We start from the raw sequence: 24,812 nt of genomic DNA on the forward strand, positions 1-24,812 counted from the left end.
TATCTAACCCGAGGTACCTTGGTCTGCAAACATCGCGAATTTTTTAGCTGCTAACATTATCCCAAAAGGGTTAACACACTAGCAAAAGAAGCGATTCTTTAATGATGTAAAAAACTACTTTTGGGATGATCCATTTCTGTTCCGCAGATGTGCAGATCAAGTCATCAGAAGATGCGTTACAGGATTAGAAATATCAAAAATATTGGAACACTACCACTCAGGGCCAACCGAAGGACACTATAGTGGAACAAAGACCGCACACAAAATACTTGAATCAAGTTTTTATTGGCCTTCGTTATTCAAAGATGCCAGCAGGTATGTTACTTTATGTGACAAATGCCAACAGACAAGTAACATATCTAAACGTGATGAAATGCCTCAAAACTATATACTTTCTTGTGAAATATTTGATGTGTGGGGTATCGATTTCATGGGCCCATTCCCCAGTTCATTTGGAAATAAGTATATCTTAGTAGGAGTTGACTACATGTCCAAATGGGTAGAAGCTCAAGATCTACCTACTAATGATGCTAGAGTGGTAGCACGTTTCTTTCAAAAACTCTTTTCGAGATTCGGAACACCTAGAGCAATTATCAACGACAGGGGCACTCATTTTTGTAATACCCAATTTGAAAAAACCCTTAAGAAATACGGAGTTCATCATAGAACGGCCACCCCATACCATCCTCAAACTAATGGACAAGCTGAAGTAGCAAACCAAGAACTCAAACGGATCCTTGAAAAAGTGGTAGAATCAAACAGAAAAGACTGGGCAACAAAAATAGACGATGCCTTATGGGCTTACAGAATCGCTTTTAAGACTCCTATAGGGACATCACCTTACAGACTGGTTTATGGCAAAAGTTTTCATCTCCCATTCGAACTAGAGCATAAAGCTTTTTGGGCTATTAAATTTCTAAACCTTGATCCCGAACTTGCAGGAAAAAATAGGTTGATGCAGCTGAACGAGCTAAATGAATGGTGAGCCCATGCATACGAAAATTCACGCCTATACAAGGAAGTAACAAAACGACGCCATGACATTCGTTTAAAGCAACGAAAACAATTTGAAGTTGGAGATCTTGTCTTACTATACCACTTAAGACTCAAATTGTTTCCCAGGAAACTAAAATCACGATGGTCAGGACCCTTCGTAATTCAATCTGTTCATCTATATGGCACGATAGAGGTAAGTCACCCATGATATGGTACTTTCAAAGGAAACAGACAACGTCTCAAACTTATAATAGTGAGGATTTTAAAGTCGATGGAAAGGAACTACGACTCTACAAACCGCCCTGAGTATACTAACAAGGTAACAGTCGAGCTTAGACTATAAACAAGTGCTTCTCGGGAGGCAACTCGAGTACTAACCATTTTAAATTATTTTAAATTCAAGTTTTAAACATTTAGGTCACTAACAGAGTATTTGAAGTACAGGTTCCCAGCACCACATGGCCGGTAACACGACCGTGCGTAAGGCCTTGTGCCAAACATGGAGAGAAACACGGTTGTGTAAAAACAGGGTAAATGATTTCCCCAAAACACGGGATGTGATAAATCCCTACGGCCATGCTTAGTACATTGGGTGTTTATATAGGCTTTGGGATGCTTCAAAACCCTTAAAAGTGGCCTTTTCCAAGTAGAACTAGACTTGGGCTCAACAGGGACACGGTCGTGTGCCACTCCCGTGTGGGGTGGTTTAGGCCGTGTTAAAGTCTGTTAAATGGACATGGGCATGTGGTCTACCCATGTGAGGAAGTCCAGGCCTTGTTGATTTCCCACGTTGACCCACTTTCTCCATTTTTGGCCCGTTTCTCGCTCTTTTTACTCTCCTATGCTCACCTAAGTATAAAACATGAAATTAAAGGATTATGAGCATCAAATTTCACAAATCTAATGATAATTCATCCAAAAATGTACTAAGCATGGGATAAAAATATGTATAAATTACGACTTATCATGAATCGAGAGTAATCGAACCATTCGAGTGTTGTAAAGGTGTCGCACCTGCATCACCGGACACGACAGTGCCCGCAGTTGCAACGGTGGTGTTCTGGTGGCCGACGGTGGTTGAGTAGTTGAAGAGTTACACTCCTACTGGGACTCTACAAGAGAAATTGATTTCAAATTAACTATTCCAAAAATAATATTATTTTAATAGTTTAATAGTAAATTAAATTTAATACTTATCTTAATAGTATTCTATTAATTTAATATTAAAGTGATTATCTTAATATTAAATTTAATTTAATGTTTATCTTGTAGGTAAACATTCTATTATTTTAATAAGATTTAATATTAAATTTAATCTAATATTTATCTTGACAAATATTATATTAATTTAATATAAAGTGATTAAGTTTAATTATAGTTGAACTCTCTAAACTCTCCCTATATAAATAGAGCCTTAGGTCATTATTTTACGCACTTGAATCCAAGAGAATGTTGTAAAGAGAAAATTCTCTGAAGAGATTATTTCAGAAAATTTTTTCAGAAAATTTCTAGAGATATTTTTTCTGATTTATAACATGACGCAAAAGTTTAAAGAAATTGAAAAATTACCCCACTGGTAAATTTTGTGACAAAATTTTTGATTCGAAGTGAGCCCACACTCGACAAACATGGGTTTGAGGATAGCGAAGTAGACTACTGAGTTAAACGCTCATCCTAGACGAATCGAAAAGGTACAATTTTGACTAAGTGTTTATTACTTTAGATATCACAACCAAGATCTTGTTTTGGAAAAATTTTCAAAACTCTTGTTTCTCCCTAATTTTATTTTCCGTTGAATTTTTCAAACTCATTTTTTCCAACAATTTCTATCATGAGCCAGGTTGTGCTCTATCTATAAGTATAACAGATAATCAAAATAAATTTCTCTTCTTCTTGAATGATTTGATTACATAGAAAGCAACATTCTTTGGATCTTATGCATGTTTTGAGTTATATATATGAATGGAAGCGATATTAAATATTTGTTATATAATTATTTTTTATTTTCGAGGTTGTGGCTCTTAGGAAATAGCCTATGGACTATCATCTCCACGTAAGGCTAATTTTTATAAAATTCATAGAATTCTTGTGAGCCATAAACGGACATAGGACTTAAATGTAAATTTTCCAAAAGCATTCATGGTGAGGAAAAGATGTGATAGTAGTTGAAGACCCAAGGAATGTCTTGTAGAGAAAAATTATGTAATTTTAGTTTTTAGAAATAGAACCATGGAAACCTTGGTTGGCAATTTTATTTTAATTACATGTCCCATTATATATTTGTTTTATAATTGTTTATAATATTTATATTATGTAATGTTATAATCATGATTTATATATGAGATGATCCACAATTAATCAATTTAAAACTAATAAGTGTGCTAATGAGAAAATACACGTGTAACACCCCTCGCCCGTATCCGACGTCGGGATAGGGTTTGAGGTGTCACCAAACTTAACTCAAGCATACGCATGTAAAACTAGGCCATAAAATTTTGGTCAATTTAAAACTTTTCATTTGATACTCAATTTGTCCCTTTATAGGACTTACGAGACCCAAAACATACATTCAAGATGATTTAAGTTTAAACTGAGAACTTAAGAAAAACTTGGAAAAGTTCATGCCTTAGGGTTCCACACGCCCGTGTGACTCAAGACACGCCCATGCCCTTAGCCCTTGTGCAACACTGACTTTAGGGCACAACCATGACACACGCCTGTGTGGCCTACCCATGGACAATACTGACTTAAAAGTTTAAGTGCAATGGACGCACAACCATAACACACACCCTTGGGGGTGAGCTGTGTGTCACACATGGCCTAGACACATGCCCGTATGTCTTACCCGTGTGGACAAACTAGGCTATCTTCCAAGCCATGTTGCACAACCTACACAAGATCATTTCAACACACTAATTCCATCCCAAAAGACATCAATTCATTCATAGAAAGAACATCATATACATTTACCAAAATAAATAACAGCCATTATCTAGGCTTAATATAAAATGAAGGGCTTTTATCTTAAGCCAATTTACATGAACAATTTCTCAATAATACAACTTCCTAGTCTAGCCTTATACATGCCATAATCAAAAATATAAATCCAACTATACCGAGTATTACGGCTAATAGTGTGATCGATATCTCTGACTTCAAGGGATCCTTGAGAAATTTGGCAGTACTGAAAGAAAAAAGAAAGGAAAGAAAGTAAGCATAAAGCTTATTAAGTTGCATATAAATAAATATACAACAATAGTTTCACGATTTATCATCATGCTTATAGCTCAAAGGTAAGCATAACTTGACTTACTCATTACCGTCCACTCAAGTCACATTTTCTAATTGAGATCATTACACATGTATACCAAAATAGGTACCTGTAACACTCAAAATAGTATCATACTTTCCTTATTAAATCTCTTTCTTAACTTCATACTTTCCTTATTAAATCTCTTTCTTAACTCTTAAAGTTGAGCCTTTTGGAATAATACCGGATATTCTATAAGCCTCAAACATGGGTTAAGTTGCCGATGCCATATCCCAGACATGGTCTTACACTAGCTATCTTCATCGAGGCTGATGCTATGTCCCAGACATGGTCTTACACTAGCTCTCGTGTATAAGTGCTGATGTATATTCCAGACATGTCTTACACTGGCATGAAGCTTAGTCGATGCATGTCCTAGACACGTCTTACACTGGCTATCATCATTGAGGCCGATGCATGTCCCAGACACGTCTTGCACTGGCACTCATCTCTACGCCGATGCCATGTCCCAGACATGATCTTACACTGGCTATCGTAATGTGGCTGATGCATGTCCCAGACACGTCTTACACTAGCCCTCGTCTCAATGCTGATGCCATGTCCCAGAAATGGTCTTGCACTGGCTCTCACATAACCCAATGCTATGGCATGAACATCCGGTTTGTTTCCTGGGGTTCTCACTGGATCTTTCTACTTTTTCAATCATAAATATTCATACTCAGTTCAAAATCTAGAGATTCATGCTATATCAAAATCAATAACAATCGAATACATGAATTTAACAATATCGCTATATTATTTACATACAACTTACCTCGATTTACAAAAAGTACTTGACTAGACGGCTTAATCGGATTGCTTGGCTTTGTCTCGATCTAGGCTCGGTTTTGGCAAATCTTGATCTATAATAGCAAAAAATGTACTCATTTAGTCATTAATTACAATTAGGCATTCATAATTTCACATCTTTGGTAAAATGACCATTTTGCCCCTAGGCCTAGCAAAATGACCATTTTACCCCTATATTCGAAAATTAATTTTTTATCAAATTTCTTCGTATTTCAAGCCTAGATAAACTCTTTTTACTCCTATAGGAACCCCAAATTCTCACTATTTCATACACTTATTACCTATTTTACAACTTATGCAAAATGTTTCCTTTAAGTGTTTTCAAGCTAACACCTTTTTCAAAAGTTGGTTATAACACAACTAGGACTCATATTCCTCCATAAAAACTCAGCATCTATCACAATTACATCCATGGCAAAATCCTAAACTCTTGACCATTTTGCAAGATATCACCCTCATTTGAAAGCTCATGCTTCAAGGGTCTCAAAAGTGTGAAAATCTTAAAGAAAAGTCATTAAAACCACTTACTTGTGAAAGGAATAAGTTGCTGAAAAATTTAAGCTTTCAAACCCCCTTTCATGGCTAAAAATTTCGGTGAAAAGAGATGAGAAGAAAAGAAATTGACAACCTTTTTCTATTTTGTTTCTTTTTTGGTCAAAATAGCTACCAAACTTCTACCTACTTTTAAAATTTGTCTCCTCTATGTCTCATGGCCGGCTATCCCATCAATTAAGGGCCTTTTTGCCTACTAAAGATCCCTAATTTTTATTCTTTAATAAAATAACACCTTTAGCCATCAAATTATGACTTTTACACTTTATGCGATTTAGTCCTTTTTCGCAATTGGGCTTACAATCGTTAAGATTAACTCGTCAAATTTTTCAAACACTAATATAATCATGCTATAATCTCATAATTATAATAAAATAATTTTTATAACTTTATATTTGTGGTCCCGAGACCATTGTTCTGTCTAGGCCCTAAATCAGACTGTTACATTTCTCCCTCATTAGGGATTTTCGTCCTCGAAAATCTTATCGGTGAATAAGTTCGAATACTGCTCTCTCAGAGACTCCTCGGGTTCCCATGTGGCTTCCTCGACTCCATGTCTATGCCACAAAACCTTCACAAGTGGTATACTCTTATTTCTTAACTGTTTGACCTCTCGAGCTAAGATCTTGACCAGCTCCTCACCATAAGTCATATCTGGAAGAATCTCAACCTCACTTGGTGCAATTACGTGCGAAGGGTCAAACTTGTATCGGCGTAACATGGACATGTGAAACACGTCGTGAATCTTTTCTAACTCTGGCGGAATATCCAATTGGTTGGCAACAGGCCCTACTCTCCCGATAACCTCATCAGGTCCTATGAAAGGAGGACCCAACTTGCTTTTTCTACCAAATCTGAGGACTTTCCTCCACAGGGAAACTTTCAAAAATACCTTATCACCGACCTCAAACTTAATCTCCTTTCGTTTGAAATCCGCGTAGGTTTTTTGTCTATCCGAGGCATCTTTCAAACAGTTGAGAATCACCTTAACTTTTTTCTCAACCTTTTTGATCAAATTAACCCCGTGAATCTGACTCTCTCTCAACCCCGTCCAGAATAAGGGCATTCGGCACTTTCGCCCGTACAAAGCCTCATAAGGTGCCATTTTTAGACTCGATTGATAGCTGTTATTGTTGGCGAATTCAACCAATGGTAAGTATTTTTCCCAACTTCCTTGAAATTCAAGAACACAGCACCTCAACATGTCTTCTAAGATATATATTACTCTTTCTGGCTGTCCATCAGTTTGCGGATGAAAGGTCATACTGAAACTCAACTTAGTTCCTAGAGCCTCTTACAACTTTTTCCAAGACCTCGAGGTGAACCTCGAGTCTCGATCGGATACAATCGATAACGGCATACCATAAAGCCTTACAATCTCAGAAACATATAAGTCGGGCAACTTTTCAAGGGAGTAGTCGCCACGCACTGGTATGAAGTGTGCTGACTTAGTGAGTTTATCGACAATAACCCATACTGTATCTTTCTTTTTCGGGGTTAGTGGCAAACCTATTACAAAATCCATGGTGATCCGATCCCACTTCCATTCGGGAACCATAATAGGCTAGAGTAACCCAGAAGGCACTTGGTGTTTAGTCTTTACTTGCTAACACACTAAACACTTAGAGACAAACTCTGAAATGTCTCTTTTCATTCCCAACCACCAATACATTTTCTTCAAGTTGTTATACATTTTCACGCTACCCGGGTGGACGGACGAACAACCACTGTGTGCCTTTCACAAAATCTTCTGAATGAGCTCACTATCTTTGGGTACACAAACTCTATCTTTGAACATTATACAACCATTAGTACTAATACAAAAATCTGACTCAATCTCTGATTCACACTGAGTTCTCTTGGCTTGCAGCTTCTCGTCATCTTTCTGAGCTTCACGGATTTCATGAAGAAAAGTCAGTCTGGCCCTCAACTTTGCTAGGACCGATCCATCACTAGATATAGTCAACTGAGTGTTCAAGGCTCTCAAGGAAAACAATGACTTCCTACTCAAAGCGTCAACGACTACGTTTGCCTTTCCCGGATGATAGTCAATAATCAACTCATAATCTTTTATTAGCTCTAACCATTGTCGTTGCCTCAAATTCAACTCTTTCTCAGACATCAGATACTTTAGACTCTTGTGATCAATAAATACTCGGCATCTCTCACCATACAAATGGTGTCGCCAAATCTTCAGTGCGAACACCACAGCTGCCAGCTCTAAATCATGACTCGAATAATTTCTCTCGTGAGGTTTTAACTGCCTCGAGGTATAGGCTATATCCTTGCCTTCTTGTATGAGCACACACCCTAAACCATTTTTGGAGGCGTCACTAAAAACTACAAATCTTTGCCCGACTCCGGTTGCACTAAAATTGGGGCTTCGGTCAGCAAAGCCTTTAATTTCTCGAAACTCTGTTGGCATTCTACTGTCTATTCAAATTTGACTTCTTTCTGTAAAATCCTTTTCATCGGTGTAGCTACCATAGAGAATCCATTTACAAATCGTCTATAGTATCCCGCTAGCCCCAAAAAACTATGAATCTCTGTTACATTCCTTGGCGGTTTCCATTCTACAATAGCTGAGCTTTATTTGGGTCAACTCTAATTCTGTCAGCCGACACAATATGCCCTAGAAATATGACTTCGTTGAGCCAAAACTCGCTCTTACTAAACTTGGCATAGAGTTGCTTATCCCTCAAGGTCTACAATACAGTTTTCAAATGCTTCGCGTGCTCACTCTCGTTACGTGAATAAACCAAGATGTCATCAAGAACGACGAACCTATCCAAATACATTCGGAAGATGCGGTTCATCAAGTCCATAAATACTGCTGGGGCATTTGTCAATCCAAAAGACATAACAAGAAACTCGTAATGCCCATATCTTGTCCGAAAAGCAATCTTCGGTACATCTTATTCCTTGACTCTTAACTGGTAGTAACCCGACCTCAAATCTATTTTAGAAAATACAGTGGCTCCTTTCAGTTGATCTAAGAGATCATCAATCCTCGGTAAGGGATACTTGTTCTTCACTATTACTTTGTTAAACTGCCTATAGTTGATACATAACCTCATCGACCCGTCTTTCTTTTTTATAAAAAGTACCGGAGCACCCCATGGTGAATAACTCGGTCTAGCAAAACCCTTATCTGTTAACTCTTGCAACCGTACTTTCAACTCTTTCAACTCAGTGGGGGCCATTCTATACGGTGCAATCGAGATTGGCGTTGTGCTAGGAACTAACTCGATACCAAACTCAACTTCACTTTCTGGAGGTAATCCAGGCAACTCTTCCGGAAAAACATCTATAAACTCACAAGCCACTGGTATCGACTCAATCTTCGACTCGGACACTTGAGTATTCAGCACAAAAGCTAGATAAGCCTCATACCTTTTTCTCAAATATTTTTCAGCGTTCAAAGACGATATTATTACAGGTGATTTATCCAAGTCACCTGGTCCAACCTGAAGAATATTCCCATCTTCACACTTTAACTCAATAATTTTCTTCCCATAGTCCACTACGACACTATGAGGAGTCAACCAATCCATCCCGAGGATTACGCCAAACTTATTGAACGAAAATAACATTAAATTTTTCGGGAAACAATGACCCCTAATTGTCAAAGGACAACTCCTACATACTTGGTCAACTAGAACATATCTACCCAAGGGATTGGCCACTCTTATTACAAATTCAGTACACTCCACTATCATGCTCGTTCGAGGAATCAGTTCCATACAAATATAGGAGTGGGTAGACCCCAGATCAATCAAAACAACAACATAAATATCATGAATAGAAAAAGTACCGATAATCACGTCGAGAGACTCTGTATCCTCACGGGTACGAATAGCATAAGTCCTCGCAAGCGCTCTGCCCTCGGACCTCGCCACTGTATCTCTAGTCGCGCCTCTACTGTTAGCTCTACTACCCGGATTCTTTTGTGGTCTCCCCCTCAATGGAGCATTGCTTGCCTTCATTTCTTGCTTCCTCCCTCTTTCTTCCATTTCAGGGTAATCACGAATAAAGTGGTCTAGTGATCCACACTTGAAACTGTAACAGCCCAATTTAGACCCTATTCGGAATGCTGGTTTTTGGACCACGAATCCGAGTCAGAAAAATATTTAAAAATTATTTTCAATGTTTATTATGTGCGAATTTATATGTATGAAATTTTCGTGCTTTATTTTTATCATTTGAGTGTTGATTTAATTAAAAGGACTTAATCGTGCAAAATGAAAATTTAATGATTAAATGTGAATAATGCCTAATTGATATTGTCTTTACAGTATGAAGTACTAATGTTGTAATAAGGCCATTTATTATATGTGTGGACGGTTTTAGATATGTTATATATGGTTTTCTAATTAAACTTTAAAGGTTAAATATGTAAAATAGTAAATAATATATACAATATATTATAACATTATTAAAAGCCATGTGAATGTGTTCATACTTTGGACCGAAAGTAACAAAGAAAAAAAGAAAAGAAAGCTTTAGGTATTCGGCACTTTGGAAGCTTAATCAAGATCAAGAACCAAAGAAATCAGATTTGGATTGGAGGAAAAACTAATATCGTCAATTAATCATCCCGTTCCGATCACCATTGTCCGAGGTAAGTTTATAAGCAAATAAACATAGTTATTTTTTTAATAAAAATAAGTTACATGTGCTAAATTGATATATTAGTGTGACAGCCCAAAGTTGACCCTAGTCGGGAAGTGGTTTCGGGACCGCTAAACCGAGTCACCGAAATGTTTGAATGTGATACTTATTGTCTAGAATATGTAATTATGAATGTGTGAAAATTTCAAGCTTCAATTTGGTTGATTTCATGTGAATTTAGTCAATAGGACTTATGTGAGAAAATTCTAAAATGTGATAGGTCAATGTGTGAGGACCTATTAGTGCATGTGGACAAAGGGGGACTTGCATGTCAAATTCCCCCCCTACTAGTAGTGGCCGGCCATGACAAGCATGGTAGACCAAGTTTGATGGCCAAGACATGTCATAGACATGTTTTGTTGGTGCATCATGGGTGGAAAAAAATAAAATAATAGGCATGGAAATTAAATAATGAAAAGGAGTATGATGATTACACACAAAAAAAAAGTGTGTAGTTGATTCTTTTCCCCCCATTGCCGTGAGCTAAAGAAAAGAGAGGAGAAGATCTTTGTTCATCCTTTTCTCACCTTCATTTAGCCTAAATTAGAAAGAAAAACAAAGAAAAAATTTTCTCATCCTTTGGTTCATCCTTGGCCAAAAATTTTAAGGAGGAAAGAAGAAGAAAGGTGAAGAGATTCGGCCATGCATGTAGCTAGGCTAAGGTATGTTTGATGATGTTCCATGAGATGCATGCATGTTTTAGTTGTTAGCTTGAGTTCTACCTAGCCCATGGTCTAAATCTTGCTATGTGATGGAATTGGCACTTGACCATGGATGCATCATTCTTGGTTGGTGTTTGATGTTGTGGTGATGAGGCATGAGGATGAGTTAAGATTCGGCCTAGGTGGAGGTTGTGTTAATGCCATTGCATGCAAAATATGAAGCTTGTTAATGATGCATGTGATGATGGCTTGATGATTCTTGAACCTCCTTTTTAGCATTTTTGTGTGAGCACATATGTGCATTGGTTGCTAAATGGAGAAGAATCGGCTAGCAAGATGTGTGCTAAGGCCGAATGTAACTTTGCATGTTAATGAGCAATGCATGTGTTAAATTGATGAAAAGGGGGAGGATGCTTTACTAGTGTGTATATGTGTGTATTAAGTGTTGAAATCGACCCCAAAAATAGACATGCATATTCGGCCAAGGGGAAAGAAATTAGCTAATATGTTGTGTTGATGCATGATTTTTGCATGTATGAGACTTTAATGTCTAATGTATAAATATGGGCTAAGTGCCTTGTGTTCATCTTTTTGATGCCTAAATGATGAAATCAATTTATTTGTTTAATTAAGCTCAAGAGCAAAGGGGAAATAAATCCGATAAAGGGAAGGAAAAAGTGGTTGAATAGCTAGCGGAATCGTTCGACAACACCCGAGGTAAGTTCTTGAGTAAGAGAGCTTAAATTACGATGTGATTAAATCATGCTCTATGTGTGGCTATTGAGCCGAATGTGCAAGGACGATATGTGCCTTGTGTTTGAGTTTCGCAAATGAAAATGAAATATGAATGTGCCATGAATTATTGTTTGATGTGCATGATTAATTGAATGCTGTCCGGGCTAAGTCCCGAAGGCTTTGTGCTAAGTGAATATATCCGGACTAAGATCCGAAGGCATTTGTGCGAGATACAAATTCCGGGTTAAGCCCCGAAGGCCTTTGTGCGAGATACTAAATCCGGGTTAAGTCCCGAAGGCATTCGTGCGAGTTGTTAAATCCGGGTTATGTCCCGAAGGCATTGTGTGAGTTACTAAAACCGGGCTATGTCCCGAAGGCATTTGAACGAGGAGCTATATCCGGTTAAATCCCGAAGGTACGTGATTTGGTAATGAATGAGCTTGCTGTAAAATTCCAGCGAATACTCGAAAAACATCCCAATATGGGGATATGTTACGTATGTGTTGAATTTAATCGAGCCCTTACAAATAAATGTTCGCTCAGTTGATAAACGAGCTACCGGCCTTCGGCTAAGTTAGTCTATTGTGTATGTACATAAGGGTTGTTAATGTTGTGAAGCAAGTTTGATATCGGTAAATTGCGTATTGTGAAATATTCCGTTTAGCTAAATGTGTGTTATTATTTGTTTATGTTGGAATTCCTTGCTCAAAACTTACTAAGCATAAATTGCTTACTCGTTACACTGCTCCTCTGTTTTATAGATTTTTGGTTCTCCAGCTATCAGACTCGGGATCTTGAAGTCGAAGTCGCCCACACTATCAAAGGCTCTTTTGGGGACTATTTTGGTTGAATTTTGATATGGCATGTATAGGACTACCCATTGTTGTTTTTCGAGTACTTTATGAAATGTATAAGTGTACAGCCATGCGAAAATGGCTTGTAGAAGTGGAGTATGGCATTAGACAATTCATGTTTATGAATGTATAGATGGTTTCATGATGTAACTATAGTTGGAATGGAAGTGTTGAGCAAATGATCAGCCATTGGAATGGCTAAGTATGATCATATGTGGGCATATGTATGACAAGGCCCTAGTTGGTCCATGAAACCCCGAAAATAGGTAAGGTTTACTTTGAAAACAGAGGCTGACAGCAGCAGTGGTGTGGATTGGAAAAATCACAAGAATTCGTAGGAGTGGAATTAAATAGTGAATAAATTATGTAATCGAAACTTGATGAATCTACTTTCATATGAAAGTAACGAAACAATCATATGAACAGTACAGTAAGAGATATTCGGGTTCTTCTGGAACAGGGCCAGAACAGTTTCTGGATTCCCTGTTCCGATTTTGGAAATTCACTATAAATTGACCAGAGATAATTAGGGGTCATACCATATATGTATGGATTCCTCTCTGAGTCTAGTTTCCAAAGAAACAAACGGCATCAGTATTGAAGCTCTGTGCAGAGAGATATCCAAGTCGTAATGGGAAAAGGTCAGTGTAGTCGACCCCTGTAACATGGGAGACTTTGACTAATAAACTGTACTAATTGGCCTGACCAAAAATTCTAGAAAAAAATACATAGGTGGGGACATGAGTCTAGTTTCAGGGAAAAATCACAAAACTGATTTTCGAGTTGTGAAACTCAAGATATGATTTTTGAAGCGACTAGTACTCAGACTAGGCAGTGTCTGGAAAAATTTTTCAAAGTTTGTTAACATCTTGTGTCCGACTCCAGTGTCGGTCTCGGGTTCGGGGTGTTACAATTAGAGAATGTATAAATGATAGCTAAATATGTGTACACTTGGGAACTATGTTTACGATTCAATTCGATCAAGATTTGACATCTAAGAAGCCCCGTACGAACCTTAGGAATAGCTAGGATACATATGTCATGACATAGGATTTTTTATATGTTTTCTCGTGTAAGACCGCGTCTAGGAAGTTGGCATTGATATGGGATTTAGAGTAAGACCATGTTTGGGACATTGGCATCGTAATTGTGATTCATGTAAGACCCTGTCTGGGACAGTCGCATCGACATGTGATTACATGTAAGACCACGTCTGGGACGTTGGCATTGTACGATATGTGTTATAATTCGAGTATCTTTTTTAATTTTGAATGGTTCAACAGGCAAGGATAAGTTACGAATGAATGTGAAAACAAGTTAAAATGAACAGGTAGATGACAATTTATTACCTTTTTGGATATAAGGTAAGTTGATTATTTGATATGTGATACAAGTTATATATGACGTTAATGGTAGTGATTGTGTATATAAAAATCTATATGTGGATTAATGTACAAGTATGTGATATTAATGTTTGGTTTTTGAGCTTATATTCGGCCTAATGTTACATGAAGAATAAATTGAAATGTGAAATTCATATTGATATTAAAGGATTTATGTGCATTCGATTAGTAGGTATTTGAAATATGAACCTTAGAATGAGTTTATAGGGAAGTATATATATTCAGTAAAATAAGGTCTATGTGATATTAAACATGTTAATGAAGCAATGTGTTTTGGAAATGTTATAATTTATGTATAGATAAATGTTTGGTAATTAAATTTCATAAGTATGGCTTGGTTATGCCTTAATAAATTATCGATGCCATTGAGATAATACTTAAATTAAGAATTGAGCTATGAATGAAGTGAATGAAACCATAAGTTTGAGTATATGATTACTCATATTTTAATGATATATATATGTATGGTATGGAAATGTGAATTTCATACTTAAGCCAAATTTTATATGTGCATTTGTTTATATGGTAATTGAATGTGAAATTATGACTAAGGAAATGTGAATTGTATAAATGTATTATGATAGTATGTATTCGATCAAGTGAAATTTTTATTGATATTGAGTATGAAAGATGATTTTGGACAAAGAACGAATGCATGTTTGGACAAAACTTAATTCATGTTTAGTTATATGTGGATATTTGAATTTACAAGTATGGTTTGGTTATGTCTTATTAAATTATTATTGTTATTGAGTTAATGTTTGCTTATGACTTACTAAGCTAAGATAGCTTATTGTGTGCGTGTATTTTTACTTCTATTTATATATTTTGGAGACTAGTTGCAGGCTCGGGGATCATCAGCAAAGTCTATCACACTATCGACTGCTTTCGGTACTTTTAAAAGTTGAATTAGAAACCTATGGCATGTATAGGCTATACTACTTTTCGAATATGGTTGAAGTTGTATATATATGTATAAGCCATGCGAAAATGGCTTGTCCATTTTGTTAATCTTGGAATTTATACTTTGGCTTGATGATTATGTTTGGTTGTGGTTTTGGTTGATTTGGTTTTGGTATATATAAGTATGGTATGTTTGATATTTTACTCATGAGTTTATTGATTCAAATATGTCTTGTATTTGGTTTTATTGAGAAATGGGAATTTGTGCATATATGGCTAAAACTTTGGTTTTATAATGATAGGTATAAAATTTGATTCATAGTGTACTTTCATTGAATAGTTGAATATAAAATGACTTAATATGGTCTTGTGATTTGGAAAAAGTATATTTCCTATATGTATTTTAAAGCATATGAATTTAACTTGTTTGTATTCGGCAATTGTCTTTGGATTTTGACCATTTGAATAGTAAATTTGAATGCTTTGTTGTGTGTTTTCAAATTATGTTAGTTTATTAATAATTATTACCACATAAGAGATATATGTTCAAGACAAGATATTTATATATAATAAATGTGTTAGCTTATTAAAATTCTTTCATTACGTAAAGAAATGGATAAGAATTATGTTGGTAAATTAATCACGATTTGGTATTTATATATATATTTACATATAAGTATATGAAGTGATGGGTTGATTTATATATAATGGTATGTGCGTAGTTGAATATGTATTTTTTGAATTGGTCTTGAATATGAAGTTTGTTATATTGCAAATACATTGTTTGTATTGTTCTTAATGTGATATGAAAATTTTGGATAATGTTTGGAATTAGTTCTATGTAAGAACATACGCTTGTAAAGAGATTTAGTAAGTTAAAAGTGGACAATGAAATATGCATTACTATATTCGGTCGAGGTTTTGTAAAGTGACTAAATGAATAGTACTTTAAGTTATAAGGAATTAAGTTTGTTATTTTCTAAATGGTGCCAAATGGAACTTGTCAAAAATGAGATGTGTTTGAATATCTTTATTTATTATGTCTTATATATGTGTTTATAGATTGTAATATTATATTATATTTATGGTATGAACAAATGCAATGAGATAAAATGATATGTTCAGTGCTTATTGCTTATGAATTATAAATCTGATTATGTGTTTAGAAAGTACCGCAATATGATTTGCAAAGAGATTAATTTAGTTTTATTTATATTAATAATTATCTGTTTTAAGAGTTTCAATAAAATTATGCATATGATTATTTGGAAGTTATATTTCGTCTGGTAATACCTCGTAACCCCTTTCTGGTGACGGATACGGGTTAAGGGTGTTACAGAAACAACCCCTCTCATTTACTCGACATTCACCTAAGTGGCATCTCCCACATTGTGGACACTCTTGCCTATCTGGCCGAGTACTACCAAAACTAGCGACCGAAGTGGTCTGGGCTTTAGATGTCATATTCTGATGATTCTTGTTCCTCCTCGAATATCCCACAAGAGCGTTTGATCGGGCAATAAATTATTTCGACCTCTTGGAGGAGGACTGATGCGTATTCCCCATCTGTCTTCTCTTTAAATCTCGCGACTCAATGGCCACCTTCCTCCTCTCATTCACCAGCTCTTCTGCTTTACATGCTCTCTCAACGAGCACTATAAATTCTCTTAACTCTAGGATGCCTACAAACACTCGAATGTCTTCATTGAGGCCATCCTCAAACCTCTTACACATAGTAGCTTTAATGGATACGCATTCTTGCGCATATTTGCTGAGCTTCACAAACTCACGCTCATACTCCGTAACAGTCTTACTACCTTGCTTTAACTCTAGAAATTCCTTCCTTTTCTGATCCAAGAATCTCTAGCTAATATACTTCTTTCGAAACTCTTCTTGGAAGAATTCCCAAGTGATCCTCTCTCTCGGTACAATAGACATGAGAGTGTTCCACAACTGATAAGTCGAGTCTCACAGGAGTGACACGGCACACTTCACGCACTCATCAAGTGTGCATAATAGCTCATCGAATACGCTTATGGTATTTTCTAGCCAAAACTCCGCTCTCTCCGATCATCATCTACACTAGCCCGAAATTCCTCGGCCCCTTGCTTTCGGTTCTTGTCTACCGGAGGCTTCTCTCTCCTGAACATGTCTGTACCTTGCGGAGCCACCGGGGCATACTGAAGAACTGGAGGAGGTGGGGGAGGTGGAGTGTTCGAGTTCGCACGAACGAACTCCATATACCAAGTATTCATCATTAGGAGGTAGGCTTCCCTTGCCCCTCCGCCTTGGCCCATACTTACGGGCTCACTCTCTACCGGCGCGGTCCCTTCTGCGGGAGCCGACGTATTACTTTCCACATCATCCACCGTGGTTCTATCAGGATCCATTACTATATAAAAACACATTTTTTAGTTGTCAAGAATCGTCACACTATCAATATATATATTTATGGCATGTATGGCTAGACTTGTACTTTAACTAGATTAGTCTTAGAACTGACTAAACCATGCTCTGATACAACTAAATGTAACACTCTTCGCCCGTATCGGACGCCGGGACAGGGTTCGAGGTGTAACCAAACTTAACTCAAGCATACGCATGTAAAACTGGGCCATAAAATTTTGGTCAATTTAAAACATTTTATTTCATAATCAATTTGTCCCTTAATAGGACTTACGAGACCCAAAACATACATTCGAGATGATTTAAGTTTAAATTGAGAACTTAAGAAAAATTTGGAAAAGTTCATGCCTTAGGGTTCCACACGCCCATGCCCTTAACCCGTGTGCAACACTGACTTTAGGGCACGGCAATGACACACGTCTGTGTGGCCTACCCGTGGACAATACTGACTTATAGACACGACTATGTCACACGCCCATGTGGCCTACCTGTGGACAATACTGACTTAAAAGTTTAAGTGCAGGGGACACATGGCCATAACACACACCCATGGGGGTGAGCCGTGTGTCACACACGGCCTAGACACATGCCCATGTGTCTTGCTCATATGGACAAACTAGGCTATCTTCCAAGCCATTTTGCACAACCTACACAAGATCATTTCAATATACTAATTCCATCCCAAAAGACATCAATTCATTCATAGAAGGAACATCATATACATTTACCAAAACAAATAATAGCCATTATCTAAGCTTAATATAAAATGAAGGGCTTTTATCTTAAGCCAATATACATAAACAATTTCTCAATAATAGAACTTCCTAGTCTAGCCCTATACATGCCATAATCAAAAATATAAATCCAACTATACCGAGTATTACGGCTGATAGTGTGATCGATATCTCTGACTTCAAGGGATCGTTGAGAAATTTGGCAGTACTAAAAGAAAAGAGAAAGGAAAGAAAGTAAGCATAAAGCTTAGTAAGTTGCATATAAATAAATATACAACAACAGTTTCGCCATTTATCATCATGCTCATAGCTCAAAGGTAAGCATAACTTGACTTATTCATTACCGTCCGCTCAAGTCACATTTTCTAATTGAGATCATTACACATGTATACCAAAATAGGTACCTGTAACACTCAAAACATTATCATACTTTCCTTATTAAATCTCTTTCTTAACTCTTAAAGTTGAACCTTTTGGAATACTGTTGGATATTCTATAAGCCTCAAACATGGGTTAAGTTACCGATGCCATGTCCCAGACATGGTCTTACACTAGCTCTCTTGTATAAGTGCTGATGCATGTCCCAAACATGTCTTACACTAGCACGAAGCTTAGCTGATGCATGTCCCAGACACATCTTACACTGGCACTCATCTCTACGCCGATGCCATGTCCCAGACATGGTCTTACATTGGCTATCGTAATGTGGCTGATGCATGTCCCAGACACGTTTTACACTAGCCCTCGTCTCAATGCCGATTCCATGTCCCAGACATGGTCTTACACTGGCTCTCACATAACCTAATGTTATGGCATGAACATCCGGTTTGTTTCCTAGGGTTCTCACTGGATCTTTCTACTTTCTCAATCATAAATATACATACTCAGTTCAAAATCTAGAAATTCATGTTATATCAAAATCAATAACAATCGAATACATGCATTTAACAATATAGCTGTATTATTTACATACAATTTACCTCGGTTTACAAAAAGTACTTGACTTGATGGCTTAATCGGATTGCTTGGCTTTGCCCTGGTCTAGGCTCGGTTTTGGTAAACCTTGATCTATAATAGCAAAAATGTACTCATTGAGTCATTAATTACAATTAGGCATTCATAATTTCACATCTTTGGTAAAATGACCATTTTGCCGCTAGGCTCTGGCAAAATGACCATTTTACCCCTATATTCGAAAATTAATTTTTTTTTATCAAATTTCTTCATATTTCAAGCCTAGATAAACTCTTTTTACTCCTATAGCAACCCCAAATTCTCACTTTTCATACACTTATTACCTATTTTACAACTTATGCAAAATGGTTTCTTTAGGTGTTTTCAAGCTAACACCTTTCTCAAAAGTTGGTTATAACACAACTAGGACTCATATTCCTCCATAAAAACTCAGCATCTATCACAATTACATCCATGGGAAAATCCTAAACTCTTGACCATTTTGCAAGATATCACCCTCATTTGAAAGCTCATGCTTCAAGGGTCTCAAAAGTGTGAAAATCTTGAAGAAAACTCATTAAAATCACTTACTTGTGAGAGAAATAAGTTGCTGAAAGATTTAAGCTTTCAAACCCCCTTTCATGGCTGCAAAATTCGATGGAAAGAGATGAGAAGAAAAGAAATTGACAACCTTTTTCTATTTTGTTTCTTTTTGGTCAAAATAGCTACCAAACTTCTACCTACTTTTAAAATTTGTCTCCTCTATGTCTCATGGCCAGCTATGACATCAATTAAGGACCTATTTGCCTACTAAAAACCCCCAATTTTGGTTCTTTAATAAAATAACACCTTTAGCTATCAAATTATGACTTTTGCACTTTATGCGATTTAGTCCTTTTTCGCAATTGGGCTCACAGTAGTTAAGATTAACTCGTCAAAATTTTCAAACACTAATATAATCATGCTATAATCTCATAATTATAATAAAATAATTTCCCAAATTTGTATTTATAGTCTCGAGACCACTGTTCCAACTAGGCCCTAAATCGGGCTGTTACAACACGTGTTGTATTGTTCTATTAACTTCTTTAGGTTATTCGATAACTATGAGAAGTGTGGTAATGAGAAAGTGCATGTCTAGGATTGACTCTGGTTAAGAAAGGATTGGTCTTTAAGTGGTCAAATTTGACTCAGCTCCCTTTCCTTGGACCCTACCTGGTGCACGGTTCACATTCATTTCTTCGGTTTTTCCCTTAAAAGAAAAACTGTGGAGAATAAAAATTGTTTGTTTTCGTGATTGATTGATTCTTATGAATGAATATGAATATTTTAAAATTATCATAGCATGCCATGCATATATTGGAAGCATGCCATTTAGATTATGTAAGAATGCCACTAGGACTATTGTATGATCATTCATGTAATTTGGGATAAAAAAAAACCTTGCATGTTTTTAAAATATTCAGTGGGGGAATGTCCTTGAACAAGACCTACAACCTCCATTCATGGTCAATAAGTGATAAAATGATAAAATTTCGTGTCGATTCCTACCCTGGCTGTATCCCAAGACAAGCTTTGTCATGTGGGTTAACTAGATGGGATTTCCTTTTAAGGACAACAAATTATTCATGACTTTCAAGGAGATTGTCCCAAGATGACTCACAAATGAGAGCAGGTTCATGATAGGTGTTGAGTCAAGGGTTACATGATAAATAGTAATTTATACATATTTTCATCCCATGCTTAGCACATTTATGGATGATTTCTCCTTAGATTTGGTGAATTTGATGCTCTTAATTCTTTAATTTCATGCTTTATACTTAGGTGAGCATAGGAGAGTAAAAAGAGCGAGAAGCGGGCTGAAAATGGAGAAAATGGACCCATGTGGGAAATCAACACAGCCTGGAATTCCTTACATGGGCGTGTCACACGGCCGTGTCCATTTGGCAGGATCAAAACATGACTTACACGGGCAGACTACATGCCCATGCCTATTCAATAGCCTTGACCACATGCTGGAGTAATTGTATACAAGCGTGTCCCCGCCGAGCCCAAGTATAGTCCTATTCGGAAAAGGCCACTTTTGAGGGCTCTTAGGCATTCTAAAGCCTATTTAAACACCTCAAGAGGCACTTAGAAGAGACACACGGAGTAGGAGGCAAGGAATTACTCAAGGGAAGCCGATTGATCCATCTCAGAAGCCGGATTCATCGTCAAGACTGAAGATCTCCCTTCAATTCCAATTCAAGAGTTTTGGGTTTTCTTTATGTTTTTTTATTTTTATTCTTTTGAGATGTTTTCTTTCATAATTATAAACTAAACCCCCTAAATACCTAAGGGGAATGAAACCTAAGACAGATCTTGTTATTATTATCTGAATTGTATAATAAATATTTGACTTGTTCTTAATTATGTGTTCTTAATTCTTGTTTTAATATTCCAGCATATTATTCAAGTTAATGCTCTTGTTTAGAGGAGGAAAAGACCCTGTTTAAGAGTAAATTTTTCGTAATTAAGCAGAGTTGATTGCACGCCTAGAGATAGGGTGATAAGATTTTGCTGGATTAGGGTGAAACCTAATAAGGGGATCCACAGATCGAGTTAATACAACACTAGGGCATTAATTAGAAAGAGATTTCAATTAATCAACCTAGGGTTAGACGTTATTAGTCTCGAGAGAGATAATAATATAACTTAGGGAGTCCTACGGATCAAGTCAAATGAATAAACCGTTTGATTCAGAGTTAAATAACAAGTGAAGTCTAGGTGGATTTTTCCTTGGGTATTGTCTTAATCAATCGAGTTCTCCCAAAAGCTTTTCCCAATTTTCTCTCTGTGCACCCTTAGTTTAGTTAAGTAGTTTAGATAAACAAATCCCTTAATTTTTAGGCAAGATAATAAAAAGAAAGTAATTACTAGTACTCTTGGTTCCTTTGGGTTCGACAATCCAGTCTTGCTAAAGCTATACTACTGTTCCACAGATACACTTGCCTTCATCGTGATAATAGTTAGTTTCAAGAATGATTAATTATAAATTTTTAAAACCTGTCACGAATATCACGTACCAAGTTTTTGGCGCCATTGCCGGGGAATTAAGATATTAGGAACACTCGATTTTTATTACTTTAGCCATTTTACTTTATTTGCAATTTAATTTTTTATTTTCTTTTCTAATTTTTATTTTATTCGTTCCTAGTAGGTTTTTATAGTTTATGACTAGAAAAAACTCGTCGGGACCATTACTATTTGATAGTGAGATCGATCGCACAGTTTGCAGAAACCGAAGAGAAATAAGGCGAAGCTTATGATACATAGAGGAATAGCAAGAGGACGCTACTTCAACCACAACCAAGGAGATGGCTGAAAACCAGGAAAATCCACTACCTCCTGCGATTGCCGCTAATCCAGTAAAGCAGAATCCTGCTCCGCATACTATGTATGATTATCCTAAACCTTCTTTAATAGGAACTGAATCGAGCATAGTTAGGCCTGCTGTTGCTGCGAATAATTTTGAACTGAAACCTAACACCATTCAAAGGATCCAACAGTTTGCTCAGTTTGATGGTTTGCAGGACGAGGACCCAAACGCTCATTAGGCGAATTTCTTAGAATTTTGCGACATGTTTAAAATAAATGGCATTTTTGTTGATGCCATTCGCCTTCGTTTATTCCATTTTTCATTGAGGAACAAAGCTAAACAGTGGTTGAACTCGTTCCCATGAGGGTCAATCACTACTTGGGAACAAATGACCGAAAAGTTTTTACTAAAATATTTTTCGCCAGGTAAAACGGGTAAATTACATAATGATATCTCTTCTTTTGTGCAGATGGATTTAGAAACACTCTATAATGCATGGGAGAGATAAAAGGACCTTTTGCGAAGATGCCCTCACCATGGGTTACCACTCTGGCTACAAGTTCAAATGTTTCACAATGGCTTGAATCCTTTGACTCGACAGATGATTGACGCAGCTACTGGTGAAACTATCAATAATAAGACACCTAAGGATGCTTATGAATTTATAAAAGAGATGTCACTGAATAATTATCAGTGGCAAGTCATGAGGACAAAGCCAATAAAAATAGCCAGCGTTTTTAACATCGATTTGGTCACCATGCTCTCTAATCAGGTAGAACTTTTGAATAAAAAAATTGACCCTTTTTTTGGTTCTTCACAGGTTCACCCAGTAATGCAGTGCGAAACAAGTGGAAGTGGATCAAGCAATTCAGAATACCTACCCTATGGCCACAACATGGAGAGCGAGCAGTTAAATTACATGGGTAATAATCCTCGATTTCAAAGTAATCCTTATAGTAATACTCACAATGCAGGTTGGAGGAACCACCCAAATTTCTCGTGGGGAGGCCAAGGGAATCAAAGACCACCACCTTCAGGCTTCCAACAACTACCTTACCAACAAGAGAAAAAGTCGAACCTTGAGGATATGCTAACAAAATTCATCTCGATGTCAGAAACTCATTTTTAGAATACCGAGACAACACTTAAGAATCAACAAGCTTCGATCCAAGGGCTCAAAACTCAGATAGGACAGCTCGCTAAATTAATATCTGAATGACCACAAGGTAGCCTACCAAGTAACACTGAATCTAACCCAAGGGAACAACTCAACGCAATTACCATCCAAGACAAGGAAGGGTTAGTGGAACTTCAACTAGAACTGAGGCAAGGAATTGTGGTAAGTAAAAGCAGAGGTAAGGAAGACCACAGTGAACAAACACTGGTAAGTAAAGAGTACAAACCTCGTGTGCCATATCCCAACGAGACAAGAAAAGACCACACAGACGAACAATTCGGTAAATTCCTTAAATTATTAAAGAAATTACATATTAACTTATCATTTATTGAAGCTCTTTCACAGATGCCAAACGCAGTCAAATTCTTAAAGGAGCTTTTAACAAATAAGCGGAACTTGGATGAAGAGTCGCATGTGGAGCTAAATATGGTTTGCTCAGCCATACTACAGAATAAGTTGGCCAACAAATTAAAATATCCAGGGAGTTTTACGATTCCCTGTTTAATTGGTAGCCTAGATGTTAATAATGCTTTGGCTGATTTAGGGGCTAGTATCAATGTTATCCCTTACAAAATGTTAAAGCAACTAGGTCTTAGGAAACCCAAACAAACTAGGATAAGTATTCAATTAGCCGATAAAACAATAAGATTTCCTAAGGGTATTATTGAAGATGTACACGTTAAAATTGACAAATTTATATTCCCAAATGATTTCATTATTCTAGAAATAAAAGAGGATAGTAATGTTCCTTTAATTTTAGGGAGGCCCTTTCTAGCAACTGCTAGAACAATAATTGATGTTGGCACACGTGAACTCCCACTTCGTGTAGGAGACGAAACAATCACCCTTCAAGCTCGTAATTTGAGTAACACATCGAAAATTGAAGGTGGTGGTATAAATCATCCTACTAAAACTGACCATGTTGTGCAACCTACTTTGCAGGAAATAGGCTCGAAGAACATACATGATCCATGTTCAAGCAAAGGACCTATCTATGAAGAACGAAGGCTACAAATTGAGGAACTAGATGAATGGCGGACACATAAACCAAAAACACACGATAAACCAAAACCACGCCATGACAAGCTAAATTTTTCCCCAAATCAACTTAAGGTTGGAGACAAAGTGCTATTAGACCCAGTAGACCCTCTTATTACCACTTTTGAACCGAATGAAGAAATCCCTCTTACGGTACTTAGCATTTTTCCATACGGTACAGTCGAGGTAATTCATCCCAAATTCGTCACGTTCAAGGTAAATAGTACTTGTCTTAAACCTTATGTTGAT

General features: G+C 36.8%; 1 non-coding gene across 1 annotated transcript; it reads right to left on the minus strand.

Annotated features, from left to right (window-relative positions):
- Window positions 1–22,785: 22,785 nt before the first annotated feature.
- On the minus strand, window positions 22,786–22,891 carry LOC121209083 (small nucleolar RNA R71). The gene has a single exon (XR_005904200.1). It is a non-coding gene; the product is annotated as a small nucleolar RNA R71 (small nucleolar RNA).
- Between the last annotated feature and the right edge of the window lie 1,921 nt (window positions 22,892–24,812).

Source organism: Gossypium hirsutum, chromosome A10 (assembly GCF_007990345.1).
Source record: "Gossypium hirsutum isolate 1008001.06 chromosome A10, Gossypium_hirsutum_v2.1, whole genome shotgun sequence".
Lineage (NCBI taxonomy): Eukaryota > Viridiplantae > Streptophyta > Magnoliopsida > Malvales > Malvaceae > Gossypium > Gossypium hirsutum.